This window comes from Dermacentor variabilis, chromosome 9, assembly GCF_050947875.1.
Source record: "Dermacentor variabilis isolate Ectoservices chromosome 9, ASM5094787v1, whole genome shotgun sequence".
In the NCBI taxonomy this organism is placed as follows: Eukaryota; Metazoa; Arthropoda; class Arachnida; order Ixodida; family Ixodidae; genus Dermacentor; species Dermacentor variabilis.
This window is the reverse complement of record NC_134576.1, coordinates 90,742,215-90,767,931: the sequence shown is the minus strand read 5'-3', so window position 1 is coordinate 90,767,931 and position 25,717 is coordinate 90,742,215. Positions and strand designations below refer to the sequence as shown.

The following is a 25,717-nucleotide window of genomic DNA, read 5'->3' as shown; positions in this document are numbered from 1 at the left end:
CGTACTTTGCATACGTTATTGTCCTGGTGGAATTGTGCCGTGATTGTGACTCGGCGTTCGTATCGTCTCTTGTTGAATAAACTTTTTCTAAACACACGGGGGATTGGCCTCGCCTCGCGTTGCGAGATCTGAGGTAATTTTTGTGAGGCTTTGCATGATTGTGCGAGGCTTGACAATTTTAATCCAAATGTAGATGGTTTAGCACGCATCGCGGTTTACGTCGATGAAAAGTAGTGGTCCCGTATCCTGTAAGTCTAGTATCCTTAAAAAGAAAAGCATGTTTCAAGTTGCTTCACCGGAAAGAAAGTACATTTTTACATTTTTCAAATAAAACAAAGGCGAATAATGCCTTAAGCACAGTTATGCATATAACCGCTTTTAAAAATAAGCGCGCAGTGGATTTGCAAAATTCTGATTAGCTGTTGGCGAAAAGTGTTGAAAATATGTGGGATTGTTGATGTCCTCAGTGTTCGTGGCGCCTTCGCACAGTGGGGAACTGGCCATAAATCTGTCTGTTATTTAGATAACCAGATTTCCATTCACGCGACTTACATATTCCACCACACAATTAACTTGCAGCACTGCCGAAGGTACAAGGTGTACGCAGGCAATATCCTTGCGCAGCAGAACATAGTTCCCGCGGTAGCTGTCTCATTACTGGTGGTACTAGATAATTTTAGATTTGCTTGTCCCATGGTGTACACTTCATATGCCACGACATCTCTCATATTTCACAACTTGGCTGCGCACTGAAACCATACACATGTTCTCCGCTACTAGAAAGTACCACAGTCGTCGGTTCAGAAAAACAACAAAAACGGAGCGAGAAATATGGGAAGCACTTGCGATAGCAAAAGAAAAAGACAAGTACGTAAGCACTCCGTCCATCTTGCTCAGGTCTGAGGTCGAGTTTGCCAGGGCGAACGGGTGCAAGTGAACGATGTTTTTTCGGCCCACCGCATCATAACATGTCGTGACCTTGTCATATCTTTTTATATCTGAAGTCAGGTAACCCGCTGGGAGTGGTTCACTCTTTTCGCCATCAGAACCATTTGTAGGTGAATGGTAGACGTGGGTGAACATATGCACTTTCGAATACGAATCGAATATGAATAGTAAGTATCGATTATCGAATAGAATGTCCAATTGTCAAACTCAGACATATTTATTTACAGCAAGAATATTGATTTCGGTTTAATTCGGTAACGTACTTGTAATGACAAGTGAGGAAAAAAGCCGACAGTCACTTTAGCCTACGCTAAAGACGATGAAGGTGATAGCTTGCGCGCTGACAAGATTCATTATATTACTTCAAAATTTTATTCTAATACTTTGGTACTTCCTATTGTCTTTTCCCACCAAAGGTCATGGGTTCGATTGCTTCAATGAACTATGCCTGAATTAATTGTGCCTTAATTCACCCTAATAAACACCAAAGGTCGCGGGTTCGACTGTCACTAAAGATTGCTGGTTCAAGTGCCTTAATTAACTCTATGTTAATTACCTGCACCTTAATTAACTTCGCCTTAGCAACACCAAAGGTAGCGGGTTCGACTCTTGACCTTCGGTATGTGAATTGGCAACCAACCTGGAGATATGGCCGATTCACCCATATCTCCACGTTGGGTCGAAGGCTGGAATGCCTTAATCAACTTCACCTTAACACCAAAAGTCTTGGGTTCGACTCTCACCAAAGGTCGTGGGTTCAACTGCCACGAACGATCGTGGGCACGAGTGCCCAACCAACTCTATATTAATTAACTGCGCCTTAATTAACATGAAAGTTCATAGGTTCGACTCCCACCGAAGGCCATTGGTCCGAGTGTATTATTTAGCCCTATCTTAACGAACTGTGCCTTAAGTCAATTTGCTGTAATTAACACCAAAGGTCGTGGGTTTAACCCTCGATTTTTGTGCCATTGAATTTGGCTGCCATAATGCCAGACGGCCAAATTTTTGTAAGGCCGAACGGTCAAATTACCGTCCCATCAGCCGTCCCTGGCTTTTGCATTAATAAAGCTAATTAGTATCACGGGCACTTACGATCACACGTATACCCATGTGCTAAATGAACGCCTGTTGAAAACAGTCCAAGGACACCTAAGCACTTCTTACGGATTGTGAATGCGAAATCATGCATGTCCAATTGAACGCCGCTGAGAGGTCCTCCGAGTTTTGCGCTGCGAGTAATGCACCATAGCGCTTGGTGCTGCCCGAGCCAGCAAGCAGTCACAGCCTGCGTTGCAAACGCCGCATGCCACCGGCGTCCTGAGCGAAGACAGAGCGAGGATGCAGCAGCGGCATAGGCGCGCGCAGCAGGTATTGCCGGTGGAAGTGTGAGAGAGAGAGAAACGGTCCGCGCGCCGGGCCTTACGCGAGGGAGCGGCGGCACTCGTACGCGCGTGTCACGTGACTGCCTCGCCAATAACAACACGTCTGGCCACGCGGCGTCGCGTTGCCCTATCTGCTCCGTCGAGGCTCGCAGGTGACGCGGCGTCGCCACGATGTCCTCCTCTCGCCTCACGCAACGCCGTTTCGCCAACCCTGCTCCGTGACGTGGCGTCGCAGCCAGAGGGGGCTTAGGGGCCGTTTCGCTGCTACGGACGCCGGCTTTTTCGCTCATTGGGTCATTGCGTGCCTTCGCATCAAAAAGGTAGTAAAGTTGTCCAAGGAGAAAAGAAAAAAAAAGTTGCCGAATGACTTGTGTGAGCTATACACATGGGGAAAAGGATTAGAAAGGGAAAATGTCACTGGTTCTAGCGTAAAAGGTAAAGCTTCGATATGACTAGACCACAAGAAACCCTAAATACTACAGCACAAGCAAAAAATTAGCTGTTGTCACGTAGTCTTCCACCGCGATGTCGAAAACAAAGATTGCACAACCCATTTTATTTATGCATTGCTTCGAAAACGTTGGTAAATGTTTCTCTTCTGTATTTTTCCATATCTTGTTTACCAGACGGGGAACAGTAACCCGGCTTTAACAGCTGGCTGTTGAACATTTGACGAGTTTCGATAGTCGAAAATATCGAATGGTTCCTGTGTAATGCATGAATATTCGCCCACCCTCAGTAAACAAAGATGACGGTGACATATTTTGTAAAGGTTTTCGAGCAATACAGGTCTTCTCTTCGGCACAAGTGTGAGGCAATTCCGGCGGCACACATGCCGCAACTCCCGAGCTTTTATCTCCCCGCAGAGAAGGTTGCACAAGTTTAATGCCTGCTGTAAAGCTCGTTCATGCTTGTTTTATATAAAAAGAAACATCAGCAAGATTATCCACGCAAGTAATCCTGTAGCAGTGCTGTTAGACGAAAAGAAGTTGCAAATCAGCATCCCTGATGACGTTTAAGGTCGGCGCGTTTCCGACATCCCTGTCAAAGACAAAAGCGTTGAAATCTAATGCTTCAAATAACGCTTTCAGAAAGAGTAAGGCGTGCGACTCGTTCTTTTAAAGGGACCTGCATGAATGGCCAGATCCTTCTTCAAGGGAGCATTCGCTATTGGTAATTCTTTTGACAAGCCCTCACACTCACTACGGGTGATGGGTCTCGCCTCGGGTAGCGAGAGTTCGGGCAATTTTTGTGAGGCATTGCATATTTGTGCTAGGCCTAACAATTTTAATCCAGCGGTAGAACGTTTCGCAAACACCATGATTCCATGAATTGAAGTAGCGTGTTTTAAGCTGCTTCACTGAACGGAAAGTCCCGTTTAGAGCGCAGCTCTTAAGCGCTCGTTCTTGGGTTGATCGTTGCCATAGCGTGGCGTAACCGCGGGAACGCGATCGTACCACTGCTCGCGCGTTCGTTATTGTCTTCTTCCACAACTGGCTCCAATGTCGCTCATCACGCTGGCGTTCTCGTACTGCCCCTCCCTCTGCGAAGGCGCTGACACTGCATTCTTTGCCTGACGAATTGAAAACACGTATACAGCTGCGCTGAAATTATACTTTAGAGAGTATCCTATTCGTCGGACACTATTTTTCTCACCACTTTGAGAAGTTACCTTAAAGGGCAGGAAAAAATTTTAATAACCTTTATCGTAACAGTCGAGTGTGGCGGTTACCCTTTATGTTAATTGTATACACCGCCGATAACTGCAGCTTAACGAGAGCAGACACGGAGAGTTTCCGAGATTGCGTACGTTAGCAACGCAAAGGTAGAATTGGCACCATTAGCGGTGATTGCTAAGCATCTTACTTGGGATTCTATGAGTCTAACGGGTTCGTGGAACTATGCTTGCTCAACTCATGAAAATTAGAGATGTTGCATTTGTAAAATGCAGTTTAAAGGTCCGTGTGGTTTTCGGATTCGATAGGCCTAGGTTTAACCCGTTAAGGTCTAAGCAAAATCTACCAGTTTCATTTTGTTGATTTTTGGTGTCGGACGATCTTTTCACACGGTAAATACATTGTGAAAGTTTTGTGAGTGGCACTCTATTTGTTGAAACGCTACGATAGTGTACTTTATAAAGTACGCTGTGGCCTTTATGGGAGCAAAACCTGATGTAGGTCACCAAAATGTATATGCCATATCTTGGAGCTTCCACAAACAAAAAGGCTCGCAACGAAGAGTCAAACAAAATTTTGCGCAAGGCCGCATAACCTTATGGTAGCAAAATTAGCATTTTAGTGGGAAATATTGCTTGTTATGGAGATGTTTTTACTTATCAAGTGCGTAGCACGACTTCATCAAGTAACAAGGAAGGGCTTTGCTGTTGCTTTCAGAGGCGCGCGCAACGCAATTATTGACGCGATAATTGGCGATGAATTCAGGCATTCAAGATTAAAGCATTCAGCAATTGTTTCAGTGGTAATTGAAACATTTAAGAGACTGGTGACATTTTCTCCAATGACAGTCGGTTCTTGCCTTACAATCCAGTTGTATGATTGCTAGGTGTCATTTTCGTTGGAATTTTCTGTCATTTCAAGAGGTGGGGTCTACGTCTGGTTCACCAATCTGGGTTGCCCTACCTTTATTGCATAACTCATCTATATTGGCATAGGAATATACATAGCATTTGTTGTTTTCTGTTCCGTCTAACTCATTTTCTAATTTGTGATAAAGGATGCATGAATCATCTTTCTCTGTAAGTATGATATCTCAATGGTTTATATTTATCTAAATTTGCTCTAACACTGCTCGCTATATTATTGACTGAGAAGACAAGAGCATCGTCATCTTTGTTGGCAGCAAGAAAGGAACCAGGACTAATAATAGCAATGTTGATGTTATTCTAAATACATTTTTTTCCTGTAACAGTCTCTGAAGTTCTTGTAGCTAGCAAAGACTACTTTGACGAAATACAGGTAAAAAAAAATATCACGTGTGCTTCGAGATCAAGCACACCACTCTTGCATACGCATTGGTCCAACGTACTTTACAAAGTACACCTGCATTCATTTTCTTGCGACGATATAAATATGTATTGTATATGGAATGTCATGCGTTGATCGTTTACACCCTTCTTTTGTAAAACTTACCCAAAAACTCCAGTTTCGAGAAGCATGTGCTATGATTGACAAAAAATAAAGAACCTGCTATGTTCAGCACTTTTCTAAGTTTGGCGATGAACAGACCAAACACATCATGCAGCTGACAAAAAACTACAATGTGTTCGTCCTCGCCGGACCTTTCTTGGCAAAGCGGCGTACCAAGGAACACTGGGTGTTTTGTCTTTAATTATCTGGAAATGAAAATGGTACTGTACTTTTAAAAGTACACTGGGCACTAATGGGTTAAGTAAAGTTATGTTGTTCGTACTGTACGCCATTAATCTATTAGGAGAATGTGACATCGGACACCACTGTGTTTGGTCCGGTATGGTCCTTTGAAGAGGGGCGAATGTTAGCGCCCTCCATCGAGCGTGAGCGATAATTATTTGTGTGCTCCCGCCACATGTCCCCGCTTTTCCCTATTGAATTCACTCCATTTACAACGTCCTCCCTGTCGACGTTGCGTCGCTTCTCTGCCCATAATATTCGTTTGTAAATGAATCATAAAAACATAAGGGGCTGCAGTCGGTACGTCATGGTGCGAAAGTTATGGAAGCTCGTGCACGTGCCCAGCCTGTCATTTGCCAACACTGTTGTTTGTCTGTCCGGCAGCAGCTGTGGATCGCTTGAGCCGCGGCAAGGAAAAGCGTTCGGCGGTCATGGGAAAGTGGCTAACGAAACAGCGTTTGTTATCCCGTTGAACTGTTGTTGCAAGATGTACCCCACCCCTTATGTAACACTCCTGATAAAGGGGCCTAACCCTGACCTGACGCAGGGATAGTAAACTGACCTGACCTGATGCAGCGAGATCGATGGGCACGACGTGTGTTCGAGCATCTGACGGCCACATGCCTTCGTGCAGCGTGGTTGAGGCCTGTCTACCGATTGGAGGAGCTGTTTGGTTTTTTTTTCAAGGAAGCGCTAAATGCGGAGGGTGGAAGGCTTGCGCACATGATGTGCGCCGACGGGTGACTGAAGAGGAGGGACGCAGGAGGCGACAACGACAAGATGACAAGTCAACGCTAACCCTACACCGCCAACAACAACGCAGCATTTCTGTCGTGTGCTTGTACAACAGCTTGTTGTACAAGCGCGCTTGTACAACAAGCGCGCTTCCAAAGAGAGCGGGAGCCTTTCGGACACCTGTGCGCGCGAGGATATATATGACTGTGCTGTGGCCAGTGTGTTATGCCGCGCATGCAGAAGTGCAGACGAAAGGATCAAACACGCGGTGTTGAACTGCAACCAACTAGGCGACCTCGTAATGGCCAACGCAAGCCTCGAATTGCGTTAGGTTTCGCGGACACGAATGGGGCTGTATACACCAGTGCTGCAATGCTCACCAAGCGGCGCCGTGAGTGTTGGAGAGCAGCAACGCTCAAGTGTTGATAGTCGTGTACTCCACTGTGGCTCTTTGTTTCCCTCCTCCCTGCACTTTCGGTTTGTGCAGTTGTGTGCACCATTGTGGCCCTTCGTTTTCCTCCCACCTTACCTGCAGGTCTTGTATGTTTAATGTCCTGTATATTTAGGAGTCCTTTTTTTCTGTTTTTCGTTTAGTGGCAAGGCGTGCAATCGATATGCCTGACCGTTGCAAACAGTGAAGCCGCATTCCATCATCATCATCATCATCATCATCATCATCATCATCATCATCATCATCATCATCATCATCATCATCATCATTTCGGCGCACACAAGAGGCCACGTTTCTACCAGAGAGCTCGCCTTTATGCGTGACGTTCGCCGCCAGCGTTTCCTGGTAAACATTACGGTTAAAACGCTGCAGTTGCCGGAAAGCGTGAAAAGCAGTCAGGGATCTCTAAATGCTATCGCATTCCACTCTTAAGGCGAAGCTTAAGCATTCTCCAAGTTCTTTAGTTCGGCGTCCGCAGCAGCTCTGCGTACACAGAAACCTTCGGAGGCGACAGTGCGCATGCGCAAAACGCAGGAGCACCCACGGTAACACGCGCGCCCGCAGCTTTTCAAAAGCTGCATAGCCTACACTGCGGGCTCAGCGCGCTTTGCGGGACGTTATCGCGTGTTCTCGCGCATCCACGAGAGCGCATTTTTCGATATGGCTCTTGCCGAAAATATGACTCTGGTTTGTGGTTTGACTTCGTGGTGGCTTATATTGGCTACACAGATTCAGGAGTTGGCATATGGCGGCGCTAAGTAGCACACTACCGGCTCCTGCGCGTGCAAGTCGGAAATCCCGTTCTCAACCTTTGTGTCCGGTCAGCTATTGCCGTTACGTGCGCGCACTTTGCTGCGTACGCACGACCTCGCGCGCTGCGTACGTGGGTGATTGTGGAATTAGGCATCAAGCACAGTTATGTATAACCGCTCTTGAACGTTATTGCACAGGTGATTGGCAAAATTGTGGTTAACTGTTGGCGAAAAGGCTTTAAAATATGAGGGCTTGTTGTTGTTCCCAGTGTTCGTGGCGAATTCACACAGTGGGGAATTGGCCATAAATCTATATAATCAGCTTTCCCCTTTCGCGACTTATATATTCCCCCTCCGAAGCAACTTGCAGCACTGTCGATGGTACGAGGTGCATGCAGGGGCCGTATTCTGAAACGATCCACTTCGGCGATACTATTGCCTCGGCCACGCCTTCGCCATCTGTCCGCACTGATTGGTTGTTTGAGCAAAATCAGATGTGGTACGTCATCCGATTTTGCTCAACCAGCCAATGAGCGCGTGCCTGATGGTGAAACTATCGCCGAGGCGATAGTATCGCCGAAGAGGATCGTTTCAGAATACGGCCCCACGTTGCTTCGCCGGAAGGGACTTGGAGGCCGGTTCCTGGGTTGAGCGTCGGCGTACCTCGGCGTAACCGTGCGAACGCCACGCGTGTCACTGCTCGCGCGTTCGTCGTCGCCTTCCTCCCCAACTTGTTCTGATGCCGCTCATGCCTCTCCCTCTGCGAAGGCACTGAGGGCACTGACACACTGCCAGTCAGTGATTTCTCATTGTTTATTTACGATTTCCCAAGCTTTTTCTCATTACTTTTAGATTTTAGCTTAAAGGACAGGAAAAAGCTTTAATAACACATCCTGCCACAACCTAATATTACGGTTTCTTCTATTGGTAATTATATAGAGAGACGATAACTGAAGCTGAACCAGAGCAGCCACGGAGGCTTTTAGTAATTTCGTATGTCAGCAGCGCTAATGCAGATTCGGCTCCATCGGAAACATCCCGCGCTGTTGTCGCAGTATGAACTCAATCTTCTACGAGAATAACGAATTCGGGGCGATGTATGTTTGCGGAAGTTATGAGAATTGCAGTCTCGTTTGCTTTATTCAATTTAATGGTCTGTGTGCGTTTGTGATACGATGAGCCTAGGTTTAAACTTATGTGGTAAAAGAATGTAACGATAACTGCACTTTAACCAGAGCACCTACGGAGGCTTCTCGAGATTGCGTACGTCAGCAGCGCTAATGTATAATTGGCTCCACGCTCGTCGAGAACTCCCGATCGTCTTTTGTTGAAATAAACTATTTTATAAAACCCTTTTCAACATACCGTGCAATGAACTCAAGCTTCGACGAGTCTAACGAACTCGAGGCGATCCATGTTTGAGCAAATTACGAAAATTCGATGTTTTTCATTTGCTTTATTCAATTCAAAGGTATGTGTGCGTTTGTGATACGAAGAGCCTATGTTTCGGTAAACTTATGAGGCTCATGCTGTGCACCAATAATCGATTAAAAGAATGTAACTTCGGACAGCACTGCGTTTTGTGCGATCGGATCCTTTGAATAGAAGGCTAGCGCCCTCTCTCGAGCGGGAGTGATAATTCTTTGTGTACTCCCACCACGTGGCTCCACTTTTCATTATTCACTTCACTCGATTTACAGCGTTCTCGCTAGTAATGTGCCACTTCTTTCCCCTTGTTATTCGTTTGTAATGACTCATAAGAACAGTACCAGGGAACTTGCCGCAGTTAGCGCTATTTGTCAAGTGTAGACGTGTTCATCGAGGACAGCGAGAACCATCTCTCTGGACTGTGGCGCCGGAGTACAACGACACGGGAGGCAGCATTTTCAATGCTCCGGTTCGGGGTTTACGGGGAATCAGCCCGGAGAGCATTATGGCGAAGCTCAGAGTGCTCACGTTGAAAAGTCGCGGAAACTTGAGAAAGCTTTAGCTCGGGGGCTCCTGTATTATACATGGGAAATGAGAAATCGAGCTTTAAAGTGCAGCTCTTCAGGCGCCCGTTCCTGCGTAGAGCATCGACCTCGGCTTCGGCGTAACCAAGCGAACGCGGAGGGCAGGGGAGAGTGACAGACGGCGGAACAACCCAGCCCACCTAGCCAATCACAACGAAGCACGTGCGCCGCTGGGTTCCTTGCAGCACCACCAGATGGCGCAAGCACCAGCAGCGGTGATGCCAGCCCTGCCGGGGAAAGAAAAGGAAATTCACCGACGATTACGAGCGCCGCGCGGGATGAAATACGGCGGTAGGGAAGAGAGCGTGAGGAGGAAAGCAGAGGAGGAGGGTGTAGCGGAAGCAGGAGGAAAGAGGACGAGGAGAATATGGCGAAATGCTCAAGAGGAAAGCGGAGTGCCGCACGAGACGCGCGCCACGGCGGCGACCCGCTACGAGATGGCGGCGTAGTAGCGTGCGCCGTCACCCGGTCTCCGATGACGTCATCACTAAGGCATGTGGTGAGCGCGTCCACCGATACCATATATGAAAAGAAAGGATTCGGACCCACTGCGCATGCGCTACTGGGCCTGCACGCTGCCGCTAGAGAATGCGCGCCGCGCGACCCCCGAGTTCTCGTGTTCACGCTTTCCATCTGAACAATGTGCAACACAACGAGCGGAAGTGCTTCGTCTGGTGCTGCCGCTGCTCAACGAGCGGCCCGAGCAGAGGCTCATAGCCGCGGACGCCAGTATGTAGAGGTTCGCTCCGCCGAATCAGAAGCTGTGCTCTGCCGCCGAACATATCCGTCCTTTTCTCTGACCACAAGGCTTCCTTCACGCCCATCAAAGACTGGGAGTGGAGTGCGCCTTGAAGGAGCATGTGTGAAAAATGATGAGTGGTCTGTAACTGCGCATGCGTACATGTCGTTCAAATTTTTTGCGTCGATATATCGCAAATAGCAAACAAAAAGAAGCTGCGCTCAAATTTCACATTAGGGAGTTCAGTAATCGTAGGTGAATTTTGCGCACTTTTACGTAGAACAAAGGTTAATAGTGCCTCAAGCACAGTTGTGTATTACCGCTCTTGAAAGTTATCGCACAACGAATTTGCAAAATTGTGATTAGCTGCTGGCGAAATGTGCTGAAAATATGCGGGCTTGTTGCTGCTCTTAGCGTTCGTGGCACATTCAGACAGTGAGGAATCGGCAAGAGATCTCGTGGTTATTAGATAACCAGTTTTCCCTACTCGCGACTTATATATTCCACCTCACGAGTAGCTTGCAACGCTGTCAAAGGTACGAGGTATACACAGGCAATATCCTTGCGCAGCAGAATGTAGTTCCCGGAGGAGCTGTCTGATTACTAGCGGGACTAGAGAATTTAAGAGTTGCTTGGTACATGGTGTACACTTCATATGCCGCGAATTACAGTGGCGGTTGCCACCGGCAACCTTAATATCCACCCTAACCATGATTCTGAAGCAGCATGTATGGCGGTACCCATGCGGCTCAGACCGCCTGCTTCGTTCCGAATTCACACTTGTTACTGGGTCTCCGCCCTGATAGCCAAGAATATATGGTAAAATCCGTCATTGCTCAGTCTCATCTCACGATGAGGGCAAATCACGAGGTATGTTTTGTACTTATTATTGAAGTTTGTTTTGGCGTTGCGAGGAATACAGAGGCAGCATCCAGCCGTATGCGTAGTTTGATTTCCACCTACCAGATGGCGGCACAGTATTATCAGTACTGATACGGAACGGTATAAAGACTTAATTATTCAATGCATACTTAATGTACGACCCAGCTCTCGTGTGGTACGCTGGGTTACTCACACGACGGACCGGTACGCGATGACGGTGGCGAGCAAAGATTATATATTCTCCGAGCAGGCAATGAAGCAAGGGCGAACGTTTACAAGTGCGGTTGCGCTCTCTTCTGGCTAAGGAACTGCTGAAGAAGTGTATGGATGAAGCGAAGTCCGCTGCCGCATTCATGTAAACGGACCTTACGGCTACAACACCATGACATTAGATGCGCCAATTCAGCAACCATGGGTCGTGTATCGAAAGGATGGGAAGCAGACACTGAGCAGAGGATGCGATGCGGGGAACACATCTTGAGGGCAAGATGGCCTTCCTATTAGCCATTTATATTCCCATTCCATTCCTATTAGCCATTCCTATTCGGCCTTCCTATTAGCTGAGGAGTCTTACAGCTTCCGCTCTGCTGTATGTAACTGCTGAGATAGCGTATAGTTGCTGCGGAAGCCTCTCGTCCGCAGTGGAAGCGGCGATAGGTTAGGGTGCTTCAATAGTAGCGGCTCTCTGGCACTCGAGGCACTCTAAAATGCTATGCAGTTGCCGGAAGGCAGCCTCAGTGGGTTCTGCCACTCCTGGAGCAGCTTAGCTTAGAACTTTTGTTACGTATCACCACCTGATGTGATTGCAAGGTAAGGCTTAGTTGGGGGCTACGGTTCCATTTTGACTACGTCGGTTTCTTTAATGGGTTACTCACACGGAGCACCGCAATTCGAGGAGGAGCCCTGCGTGTTTCAGTGTCGCCCAATCGCGTTGCACGCAAGAACAAAGCAGATAAGCTGCTGGCGGCGAAATTCGTTGCATCACGCTCGCACGCGGTATTTGGTCCATTGTTTGAAGGCCCCGTTACATTTGCCTAGTGCACGGTACACGAGCGGTTCTTGCATTGCGCGTCCATCGGAACGTGGCTGCAGCGACTGGGTCTGAACCCACGACCTTGTGCTCAGTATAGCGCAACGCCACAGCCAAAGGGTTGCCGCGGTGGGTAGCTACTGTCGTTTCCTCTCGGTGGGATCATGGACGCATACGGTCTGCTTTTCGCTCAGTCTAGTTCTTGTGGACAAGCTATCATAAGTACAGTCGGCGTCACCCTTGTGTAGAGCACAGTAACGACGGCCTGCAGGGGCGCTCAGGAGCCAGCCAGCGATGTCTAGCTGCTGGGCACGTTTGGGCCCAGCGACTGCCGTTCGATGTCGCTGGCTGGCTCCTGAGGGCCCCGGAAGCCTCTTTTCCTGTGCTCTACACGAGGGGGACGCCGTGCCTGCGCACAGTGTGCCTGCACCCGTGACTTCTGTACGCGCTAGCTCCCGTACGCAAGTAAATAGCCTTTTGTAGATACACATAACATGCTATCACGATACGTGCATGTATCATTATCCGTATAAATCTTGCCGTTGTAACTTCGTTTTGCGCTGTACGATTATTTTCTTCCTCTACCCGCATTTCATATGCAGAGCTTTATGATAGAATTCCCTGCTTACCTTTACGAAGTTGTTTAGCGAAACTTTCAGCCTTAAGACAAGCGCGGACTGGAACGACCTTCATGCTTTAAACCGAACTGTAACGACTGAAATCTATTGTTTACTATGCTCTATCCTAGATTTAATGCACATATAGTTTTGTTAACGACTCGTCTCCTTAACGCCTTCCTGTCTTTAAAGTGCTTCAAATAAATAAATAAATAAATAAATAAATAAATAAATAAATAAATAAATAAATATTGCTGCATAATTATGTAGGTTGCCTCATCCACATAATCGGTTGTACATATCCTTCATGTGTTTGTAAATGACTTGAACATCATATGTGTAGACGTCACTATTCGTTTATATATGTAGGTGTGTTTGTGTTCTCTGTTGATCTAAGCAGCAATGTGTAGTAAGGTTGTTTGTACTCGCACATTTTTGTGGACACTGGCTGCGTATGTACTGGGTGGTGGTGTATGCTATCCTCCCTGTGGGTGTTGTGCCACCATCGCGAGTGACAAAGTTGGTATCGTCATTTGTTGGAATATAATTGTCTTAAACACCGAACACTATTCTCCAGGTCGTGTGCCTGGTGTAGAGAGGTGTAGAGTGTTGCAGAATACTTGGTGCAGAGTAGGCGAGGCAGCAGCAACGTATGCACGATTCTGAACCGTCTTCTCACGCACCGTTTTGTCCGCCTTAGTAATTCGGTACTGAGCGAGCATTCCGTGCAGAATCCGTTTTCCGCAATGGCCGATGCCAGATATTCGAACGCCACAGTGCACGCACACTTTTCGAATGTCTTGTGCAAAAGCACTCTCGTGTCACCGATGGATGGTTATCTAGGCTCGCTCGTCAACCTGTTTGCCGGAATCCTACGGACCGAAAATGCACATGAAGTTCACGTTGGTGACGTCACCTACGATCTTCCAAGTTCCGAACTGCGCAGCCGTGTGACGTTGGCACCTTTGGGTATAAAGGCGCCGGCAGCGCATCGTTTCTTCAGTGGGCGAGGCAGCAGCAAATCTATGGGCGATGCTGGACCGTCTTCCTTTTTTTTTCACGCAGGTATGTTCACTTAAATATGCTTATTCCACTCGCTGCAATAACCGTTGCCTGTTGCTGTTCCCTTGCCTACACAGCTATGACCTTGATCATTTTCCCTTATGTTCCCTTGTACTAAATAGCTTCAATGGCCTACTTTAAAGCGTGCATATTGAGCCGAATCCTGGCGCTCACAATACTGCTAATAGTGCATGACCTGGAAGTAACCTATACCCCTATCGAACGGATGCCGCTGGAACAAGTACTTCGCATGTTGATTGCGCTGCAGATAGCGACAATCTTTCAACTTCCGATATGTTTACAAGACTGCTTGTTTGGCTAGGAACACACGTCTTCTGATATTATGTTACTCCGACAGTCTGTTGATTCATGTTTTGAGACGCTGTAATCTCGTGTGAACGCCCTTAAATTTGCCCTGTCAGTAGGTCTCTCTGCGCAAATAAGAAATGAAATGCGTTTTTTGGCTGAGAAAGTTAACACTACCGTCTCAAGCATAAATGTCAAAGAGAAGCAGCTTGGGAATAACTTTACTGACACAATTAATAAGCTCGTTCTGAGAGCTGATGGTTTGGGAAATCGGTCGCGCATAAATAACATAATCTTGCATGGTTTACCTGAAGTACAAGACGAAAGCACCGACGGCCTGCTTTCAAGGGTCTCTTTGTGGTTCTCCGTTCAGCTTAAAAGGCAGTGCCCACACATTGAAAGACTGCACAGGATTAGTGTCACTCGCCCAACTAACGCGCGTCCTGCGATAATTTAGTTACTGGATTATAATGAAAAAAGAAATACAGCTACTCAGCAATTCACCCAAGCTCAAAGGCGCTTGCTAAACCACCAGGGAAGACTTATCGAGCCGTGTGCGCATAATTCGTAAGAAGCTATCGGATGCTACCACATCTTTTCGTAACGATGGGTCTTCTGTGCGAATACGCTTTGATCACGCGTTCAGCGATAAAGCACGTTATAACTGGGGCATCCATCCGCGCGTCAGGCGCTGCCGCACACAATTCCACCCATAACACTGGCTGAAATGATCTTACTTCAGATAGCAACCTACGAGTTCTCAACGTCAATACGAGAAGCTTGCTTAACAAACTTCCTGACTTTTTCGTGCTCGTTACTGGTCACTCTCCTCATATTATAGGCGTCATGGAGACGTGGCTACAGGATGACATGACGATGACATGAGGCTTTTCTTTCGAGGAACCCGTATGGGTTTCCTTTGTAGCAATTGCTACGAACGGGTGGATGTCTGATTTTCCCTTTATTCATTACTTCTCTCCACCTTGCGGGTTTCTGCAGAACTACTACGTCAAACTGTTGCCTTTGCTTCGTGTTGTCGACAAATTCGACTTCGCCCTGCCATCTGTTAGCCGCCTGGTTAGCTCAGATGGTAGAGCGGCTGCCCCGGAAAGGCGGTGGTCCCGGGTTCGAGTCCCGGACCAGGACGAATTTTTCTTCAACCATGAGGCTTTTCTTTCGAGGAATCCGTATGAGTTTCCTTTGTAGCAATTGCTACGAACGGGTGGATGTCTGATTTTCCCTTTATTCACGATGACATACATGCGGAAGAAATAGCACCACCTGGTTTTGATGTTGTTAGAGTTTAACAGAACACACGGCCGAAGAGGTGGTGCAGCGCTTTTCTTGAAATCTGACCTACAATATTCTGTAATCCAAGCTCCAATAGAAACTAAAATCTGCTTGGTGTAAAGTCTACCTTTAGAAGAGATCAGTAATAGTTGGAGTCCTATATCGCCCTGCCGGTACATCTCCCGACCTCTTACCTAGTCTGAATACTTTTTTACATAAGCGCAACATCCTTTCTTCAGACATACTGCTTATGGGGAATTTGATGCTCCATATATATCACGGCCGTCTTTAGCCCTGCCGGGTCATGAGGTTCGCTCATCCAGGGAGCTTCTCGAGCTGTCAGAGTCGACTGGTCTTAAACAGATAGTAGAGCAGCCTACCAGAGGTGAAAACCTTCTAGATCGAGCCTTTCTCAGCCAACGCCTCGTGGATGGCGCTTTCGAATGCGAGGTCACTGAAGGTATTTCGGATCATCGAGCAGTTTCAGTTTCTATTTCTCTTCCGGTAAAAAAAAAAAGCCACACATTTCATACACTCCATTTCCAAACTTCGATCGTGCGGATGATGCTTTCATTATTGATACCCTGAGTGAAAATAGCGACAACTTTGTGCAAATGAGCGCTGGTTTTGACGTTAATGTTTCAGTTTCTCTTTTCAAAAACCTCATTCTCACATGCATTTACCGTTTCGTCCTTGTTAAAAAAAAACTTAGATAAACTATGGATGATGTGATATTTTACACTTGTCATGACGTGTCAATAGACTATGGCGGTGAAAGCGGTGTGGTGATCCCGCTAAGCCTACAATGTTTACCCATTGAAGGAGGAACGTTGAGATAAACCTAAATCGGCTAAATTACTTCTCTTTTAGAGTAACATTGCCCCAGCTTCTTAAAGGCAATGCAAAAAAACAAAACATTGGCAATTCATCTTACCTGGCGGGACTTACATCACTTTTGTAATTACTGAGGAGTCTACGAGTAACTCCGATAAAATTGCAGCTGCCTTTAGCTCATATTTTAAATTTCTTTTTGCACAAGAAAACTTCGAACTTCCTCCTTTTCTATATGCTATAGCTTCAAGAATTAGTGACCTCCCTGTATCAATATGCCGTGCTTTTAATTTAGTGTTAAAACTAGATAGTAAGAAGTCGTGTGGTCCAGACGGCATTTGCAATGCTTTCCTGTTCGTTGCTCCCTTTGGCCCTTAGTCTCTTTGGACTAGTCGTCACCTGACAGTTATTTTTGACAAATCATTAGGAATTGCGTTTGTTCCTTCTTCGCGACGACGTGATAAAATTCTACCTTCGCTCGAACCTGGTAATAAACAGATGTTAACTAACTACTGACCGATTTCTCTAACCTGTCACTTTGCAAGCATACCATGGATTACCTAGAATCGAATAACATACTAAGTTGGTTTCTTAAACATGGCTTTCATCGTGGTGCTATCGCCGTAACTCAGCTGGTTGAATTCGCGTATGACATTGCTAAAGCAATAGACATTGGTACACAGGCTGACGCAATTGTCCAAAGATCTGTCCAAAGCGTTCGACAGTGTGGTTCACTATAAACTACTACTTAAACTCAACCTCATCCTAAGTAATCCTAAACTCGTAGGCTGATTTGCCAGTTTTCCGTTTGACCGTTCCCAATATGGTAGGCTATAATGCCTCTGACTCCCTTATTACTAATGTTTCCTCTGGCGTACCGCAGGGTGTAGTTCACAGATCACTTCTCTTTCCACTTTACATTAATGACTTGCCACAGAATATATTTACTAGCATACGTCTCTATGCTGATGATTGCGTCCTCTACAACAATATTAACTTCCCTGAAGAGCACACTGTTCTTAACGATGCATTCTCACACTACCGCTCATGGTGTAACACCTGGAAGATGAGTATAAACTTCACCAAAACCGTTTCAATGACATTCACTAGGCGTTTAACTCCTTCCGTTTCCTCGTACGCTTTCAATAACTCCTTTCTACTAAAGGTGCCCGCATATAAATACCTTGCACTCTTCTTCTCTCACAACTTATCTTGGAGCAAGCATATTGAAGTAATATCTACCAAATCTCTTAAAAAACTCGGCTATCCTTAACACACCCTTCGTGTCGCTTCTCAAGAAACTAAACTGCCAACATACAAAACATTAATCCGCCTGATCCTTTAATAGGCATCTATGGTTTAGAACCCTTTTCATGAAAACGATATTAACAAGACTGAGTCCGTGCAAGCAAAAGACAGCTGTTCGTTTAATCTACCGTCGATACGACAGGGACCTCTCCTCTACTTCTAACGTCTCTAATCGCAGCTTAACAACTCTGGTAGCACGTCGCCACAACGAGAGCATGAAGTTCCTGCACACTTAAATAACTCTCCACACTGTACCCGGGCTTAGATAAATACTTTGGATTTGCTGAAGCTTCCAGCACCTGTGGCTCTCCCAACCTAAATATTTTGCCACTGCAATTTAGAACTGACATGTATAAACATAGCTTTCTCCCCTCAAAAATTGGAGGTTGGAATGCATTGCATGGAATGTTCGTTCATTGCCCCTGACCAACTTTTCGCCTGCAATTGACATATGATGTCAACGCCACTCCTACTGTAGCCCAAGGCAGTCTGCAGTATGTACAAGCAAACAAGCGAACAAACGTTACTAGATTTTTTGTGGTCTGTAGCGGTAAGAACTTTTGTAGCAACAAGAGAAACGGACAAGCAGAGGGGAATTAACAATTTAGAAAATAATACTTAAGGAAAAAAAAAACGATGTAGTCTACCGGGAAAATACCATACATAAAAAGAATCTACACATAACTCTGAATTAAGAGCAAGTCAGAAGAATCAGACTAACAGGGTAATCGATCGGACTCAGTAAGTTAATTTTTGACTGCTAAGCAAAAATCTGTCCTGCTCACGAAGTCTAGAAAGAAAAAAGTTATGGACCCAAATAAATGTACCCCAAAACTTCGGCGCACAGTTTATAATAATCTTTTCGTCATTTCAGAGAAACGTCTTCAAAAGAAAAAAAAGTAAGCCTAAAATTTCTGCAAATCTAACACACCTGATGGGATGTATATATGAATATCATAATCTTCATCAGCACGCGGTAGTCATCTCAAAGAGCTAGTCATCATTGGCAATAAAACTTGTAGCTGGGCCACTTGGTTTGTAATAAAAAAAAAGATTGAAATGTGTACAAAAGTATAAAATATATGTGTAATTCCGTTTTCGTGCCATACTGCTCGCCTCTGTCTTTCATGCCAGCGGAATTTAGTTGGCTACGTCAGTGGACGTAGCGGCAAGCTATCCAAACGCTTTGTTTGTAAACAGCGAAATTCTCCAAATGGCTTCAAAGGCCGAGAGGCTTGCAATGTATATGAATTGCAAGGACAGATGGAGACGGATCTCCCACCGAGGCAGCCGTGCGGGGCAGCGGAGACCACTCCGTCCAGGATGATAGATTCGATCGGAAGTGCACGTGACACATGTCTCTTTCAGTGGTCGTTGACCTAGATTATTCGAGGTGAATTGGCGTGCAGAACGTCAACAATGGGACCCGTAACCTTGATAGACATCGGCACACCGCGATCGCGAGGGAGGAGAACAGGCAAAGCGGTGAACGGCATTCGGATAAATCTAAATGTATAACGGCTCCCCACTTATTGCTTGCTGGAAATATTTATTAGAACTAATCATGCAGGTGCAAGGCACCGAGTAATCATAATTGGCAGCAGTTTTCTCGGGAATACCACCGACTGACATTAAAGAAAGAGGAATGGTAGGCGACCGTAATCTTAGGTGTTTCCTAGGAGGTGTCTTAAGAATTAGCTGTCTCTAAGTGGCACTCCCGCCTCGGCGTTGGTGTTCTTTAGGTTAAACGAGGGAACGTGTTTCCCCTGGCACGCTATGCGGGCGAGGAGCGAGGAAGAGTGAGGAGGAAGCGCAGCGCGCGCCACCTGGCGGGGCGTGGCCCCCTAGCGAGCGGCGCACGAAGCGCACCTCACGCGCCCTCTCCGGTGCCGACGTCACAGCAGGTAGCGACCGCGCGCGCGCGCGCACACACACACACACAGCTTTTGCGAGCAAGCCAACGACTGAGCGAGCAGGTGAGCGCTGGGAGAGAAGTGAGAGAGGGAGTGAGGCCACATCCGCTCTGCTAGGCAGATGTTAAATCTATACTAGACAACTGTTTTCCATTAATTAGCTGGTTAAATACCATGCCTTCTTGAATGTGACGTCAACCGCGGACGTCATTACTTCCGCTTTATACTTCCGGGTTTCCAGGGATTTCACTCAAGTTGTGCTCACGTGGCGGGTCTCTAATTTCTACGTTTCTGTGCTCTGGTGCGCGGTAATCGGTGATTTCTAATTACTTCTAATTATTCCAGACACTTCAGTAGCTCAACTTGTAACTGGACATATGCTCATATCACATCGATAATGAAACCCATGAATTTTGTACCGTACAATTTTCTTCGTATTTATTTTTTCTGATGCTTCATATTTAATTTCGTCCCTGGTCTTCTCAGGAGGTGAACTGGAAGCGCTGCGCAAGAACCAGGAGTGTCGCTGGATGCTCGTGCCACTAAAAAGTTCGCCAGCAAGCCTTCTGCACACTCGGTAATGCATTAAGCTATACGATCGGAGGGGTCAGACTTTTTGCGAGACGTAACGAGCTGCAGTGTGGGGTACACGTGTCGCGCTTTAAGTCGACCTCTTCAACGAGTCATGCGAGCACTTAACGCACTACCTAAATGTGCAGCGTGCTAGTGGCCAGTAAGCGTTACAGATGCGTAACAGAAGCCGAACACAATTACGTTGCATCCTCTGTGCAGGGGGAAAGTGGCACTCGCGGCAAAACACCTTGCTCCCGCCGGGTCGCACGTCGCACTTCGTTTCTCACTTGGCGAGTATCCTCGGCCGTAGCGCACTTCCTACATAGAGTAATACAGGGAACGTAAATAGTGGACTAAAGTTGCACGTTGGGCTTGTTCGTATATCATGGTGGAGGCAAATGGCGTAGCGCATCAGAAAGAGGACAAAAGAAGAACGCAGACGACACACACATTTGGCACTAACTTTCAACAACGAGTATTTATTGAGGGATCACTGCGTACATATATAACCTTCTCCCACATGCATTGGAACACGCGCTCCGAGCAACCTGATAGCGTCCCTCACGGCAGAATGGGAAATCTGTGTTAAAAATCATGCAACGCGCATAAACTCCACCTCTTTTCGTGACAATGAGATGGATGGTTTGCTGATACAAGACCCACTGAAAGTGGCGATGCGATACGCTTCAATGACGAGCCTGGTCATCTCGTTAAGGCTTTTTCCTAGGATCACTGTATCCTTAAAGAGAGGCCGGCGGGGGCATCTTTTGCAATGCTGTGCAAGAAAGCCATCGACCTGCTCTTTGTTTAGATTGCGATTATGTTTTCTTAGCCTATCATTAAGGCATGGTCCGGTCTGGCCTATCTTATCAAGCTCCGCAGGTTGTAGGTATCTGGTAGACAATACACCCTACAAATTTACTCCGGTGATTCTTTTCGGAGGTCTTTGTACTTTTTTTTTGTACCTACTGATGTGGTCGTTCTACATAGTCTGCTTAATTTGTTAGGCGCTGAAAACGCCGCAATAATGTTATTGCGTTGTGGTATCTTCTTAAGTCGATGCGACAATACGTGGATGTGCGGTATGGCTGCTGCCTTATTCTCTGTATTGGGACACACTGGCGAGGAAACTTTCGATTGAAGTTGCTTCAGTAATCCCTCAGCTAACTATACGATGATTTGGCTAGGGTATCCAGAGTCACGAAGGCATTTCACTTGTGTGAAGCTTACATTGATTAGATGCTGGCACAATTTCTTTAGAGCATTGATTAAGCACATCTTTACGATGCCTCTCTTGACAAGCTTAAAGTGCGAAGAAGGAAATAAGAGCAGTGATTGGTTAGCGCGCGGATGGTAACAAAATATGTGTTTGATCGTCATTTCCAACAATCTGTAGGTTTAAAAACCATATGGTAACCATCATCGGTAACTCAAAGGTAATCTCGAGCGGCATATGGGCACTCTCGTACAACGCATAATACACTGTCACATTCCTGCTCAAGAAATTGGTGTTTATGATCAAGGACTAGCGGAAAATCGTCAACATATCGAAATGCTTTAACAACATTTGACTCTTTCAACCTTTCGTCTAGGCATCTGTCTAACATGCCTATATAGATATACATTACTTAAGACTGGGGCAAGGCAGGAACCGATGCACACTCCGTTTTCCTGCAGGTGCGGCACACCATTCCAAGTCACAAGGGTAGAGGAAAAATAGAAACTTAATAGTTCTAAAAGGGGAGCCACAGCTGTTCCTGTTCCTTTTGAAACCTCACAACGCTAAAGTCGTCAGTCCCGTGTTCAACGCAAGTCCTAAGTTAAGTCCGCGGTAACGAGTAGTAATGGTCGTTGATGTCTATGGAAAAACAAACTTTTAGTCGTTTGCTAGCATGCCAATTCACATATTCTAAAGCCTGCTCGGAGTTTTTAACAAGGAATGGATCCTTAACAGGGCTTAACAGTGCTTTTGGTTGCTCGGAAGAGACGCTCAATCGTCTCAGCGCCCACGTGCGACGGTTTCGCGTTTCCCCATACGCGGAAGGGAAAAGTCCTCAAAATAGGTAAACCTTTACACTCAGTCGTGTGTTCTGTCTTCTTTAACTATTGCTGATAAGGTGTTTGTTTTGTCTTTCTTTAGTTCCATCTAACGTGGATTAAAAACGCGGGACTCTTTTCGGAAGCGTTCAAACTTGTGCCGCGTTTGCGACCGTGGCTTTGCCTTCATAGCCACATAAAGTCGTCCGCGAGACGCCGCGTTTTTTTTGGAGGCTATCGCGCAACGACCCACCTTAGGAAAGAAGTAGTGTGGTGGGCTTTATTGGTAAACTATACGTCTTAAAAATGCAGAGAAATGACGCTGTTGTCGTAAGAGGAGCTTTGATAAGTCAGAAGAAACTCAAAAGCGGAAAATGGTTGGCGACGCCAACGTGGCGTTCCTACATGAGCTCGCCATGACGTTGCATTTTGAGGGTGCTCATTCCTCCCCCCTCCCTACCCCTGCTTGAGCCCAATAAACCGTTTATCGGTAAAAGCTTACAGATTTGTATTAGCGTATTTATTTCGGTATAACTATATACCATGCTTGTACTGACAATAAAAAGAAAAGAAACCTAATTATCACGGAGAGGTCCGAAGAGATATGCACATATGCTAATTAAGCGGTTGTTGAAAATAAGATCGAAAGTTCCGGAAAAAAAAGTAAACAAGTTGCTTACACGCATTTTGGGATTTTACCTGCAAAAGCCACGATTTGATTATGCGGCATGCCGTAGTGGGAGACTGTGGGTTAATTTGTCCATAAGGGCCTATTTTACCCCATTGCATGGGACACGGGCATTTTCGCATGTCATCCCCACCGAAATTCGCTGCAGCAGCCGGGATTTGATACCGCGACCTCGTGCTTAGCAGCGCAACACCACAGTTGCGAAGCCACCGTGGCGGGTTAAAAGAAAAAGTCGCTAAAGGGCTTGCGTGCGCTATACAAATGGAGAAAAGAGTCCGTTGCAAGGGAAACAAGCCTCGTTGTAGCGTAAAAAACAAATAAAACTGCTTCATGACTAGATTGCTAGAAACCCTAAATGCCAGACTACAAGCAAAAAATTTCCTGCTTCACGTAGGCTTCCGCCGCGAAACCTAAAAACAAAGGTTGCAAGACCTTTTTTTTCGCCTTTTCGATCCATTGCTTCGAAAATATTTGTAATTGTTTTCCTTCTGATAACTTGCGACACTTTGTTTAGCAGAGGCGGAACAGTGTGTCGTGAAATATTTGGCCATAGTTTCGATATTCGAAAATATCGTATAGTCAGTTTTTGACTATGAAACCGAATAGTTTGTGCGTATTAATCCACACGGATGTGAAACTTGGAATATTCGCCCACCCTTAGGGAAGGCGGAAGGCAGTCATAAATCCTTTAATGTTGTCCGAGCCTTCTCTCGTAACAACTTGCCTTCGCCACAAAGTATTAGGTGCTTGGTGATATGCGCATGCCTTAACCAAACCGATTTTGCCTCACTGCAGAGGGGGGTTCCAAAAGGTTTGACGACTTCTCTAAAGCTCGGTCATACTTAGTTTATGTCAAAAAAGGAGAAAAAAAGAGTAATCGCAAGGTTAGTCATCCAGCGGCGCCGTTCGACGAAAATAATTTGCGAATAAACACTCTAACAAAAGTATTGCGAGGGGCATTAAAATAAAGAAGTTGAAGGTAGGCGCATTTCACGTCCCCCCTGTCAAAGATAAAAGTGTTAAGCCGAATTCTTCAAATGACGCTTTGAGAAAGAGTAGGTGTTGGCACTAGTTCTTTTAATGCGGCCTGCATCAATGACATGTTTCTTCTTCGAAATTGAGTTTGTTGTTGGTTGTTCCTGTGAAAATGGCTCATACCCACTATAGGGGATTGGCCTCGTCTCGGACAGCGAGGGTTGAGGTAATTTTTGTGAGGCCTTGCATAATTGTGCGAGGCCTAACAATTACAATACAAAAGTAGACGGTATTCACAGGAAGGAAAGTCCCTTTTTCTTGCAACGAAGCTGTATTTGGCTAGCCGGTTCGTCCGTACGTCTGTCGCCTGTACCCCGAAAACTCCTCTGGAGCAACCCTGTGTACATGCCTGAAAAAAAAAAGAGAGAAAGAGAGGTGCGCGATTGGTTGCGCCAGTAGTGACGTCGTTATTCTGCGTCGCAGCCTAGCGAGCGCGCAGCAGTCGCTCTCCGGCTCCGGAATAGTTATGTCACGCACCATACGAACTCCTGAGGAGCAGGCAGCTTTCGATTAGCAACGCTGGGAGCAGAACCGGCAACGAGCTCGTCTACGCTGAGCCGATGTTGCACCCCGGGGCACAAAAACAGGGTCATGCAGCCGAGCACAAGCAGCAACTGCGTACTGAGGATCCGGGAGCCTACAAAGTCGTCGTTTAAAGAACCGTTGGGATAAACCCAGTGATAAACACCAGGGGGCGCCTGTTTGAGCTTCGCTTGATAACCATCTGTACGGATTGCTTGGGCGGTGATTTCTTAGATTTTTTAAATTACAGAAAGGTGAGTAATGCATCAAGCACACTTATGTATAACTGCTTCCGACAGTTGTCGCACAGGCGATTTGCAAAATTGTGGTTAGCCGCTGGCGAAAAGTGCTGAAAATATGCGGGCTTGTTGCTGTCCCCAGCGCTTGTGGCGCATTCAGACGGTGGGGAATTGGCCATATGTGTGGCTGTTATTTAGATGACCAGTTTTCCCTTCGTGTGACTTATATTAGACCTTCCACGTAACTTGCGGAATGCCGAAGGTACGAGGTGTACCCCGCCAATTTCCTTGCCCAGCAGAATATAGTTCCCAGCGCAGCTTTCTGATTTTTGAGGCGCTAGATAGTTCGTGCTTTGCTTAGTACATGGTATACGCTTCATATGCCGCGAATTACCGTGGCGCAGCAGAACTGATAGTTCGGCGAGTAGGTACGAATTCATAGTGAAATATTTAGCGCGCACAATCGATAAGGACAAAGTGAAGGGGGACACACGAGTGCTTCATTTTCGGAAAGATACAGAACATAAATGCCCCAGCTATCAGCGCTGCGCATGTGCAACAAGAGTCGTCAGTATAAACTGAAACAGATTAAAAACAACTTAAAAAGGTTCAGCTAGTATTTAAAAATGCAAATTCATTTCCAGTGATCGCAACTGAAGGTTTGCTTACGAATCTTTCAGCACACTTTTTGGTATGGAATGCTTCTGTAATTTCTGTCCTAACTGTGACGGTTACCACCGGTAACCGTAATATCCACCTTAACCGTGATCACGAAGCAGCATGTATGTTAGCCCCCGCAGACCCCCGACCGGCTGTTTCGATCCGTATTCATGCTTGTTTCTGGCTTTTCGCCCTGACAGCCGAGAATAGGTGGTTATACACCTGAAGTCAGGTAGGCCGCTGGGCTAGTTTCAAACTTTTCGCCATGAGAACATGCTGTAGGTAAATGGTAGACGTGGGCGAACATCAACAT

General features: G+C 46.3%; 1 protein-coding gene and 1 non-coding gene across 2 annotated transcripts in view; one reads left to right on the top strand and one right to left on the bottom strand.

Annotated features, from left to right (window-relative positions):
• Positions 1 to 25,717, bottom strand: part of LOC142558092 (corticotropin-releasing factor receptor 1-like) — a 254,054-nt gene that overhangs the window by 141,109 nt on the left and 87,228 nt on the right. The window lies entirely within an intron of this gene.
• TRNAS-GGA (transfer RNA serine (anticodon GGA)) lies at positions 15,381 to 15,455 on the top strand. The gene has a single exon. It is a non-coding gene; the product is annotated as a tRNA-Ser (tRNA).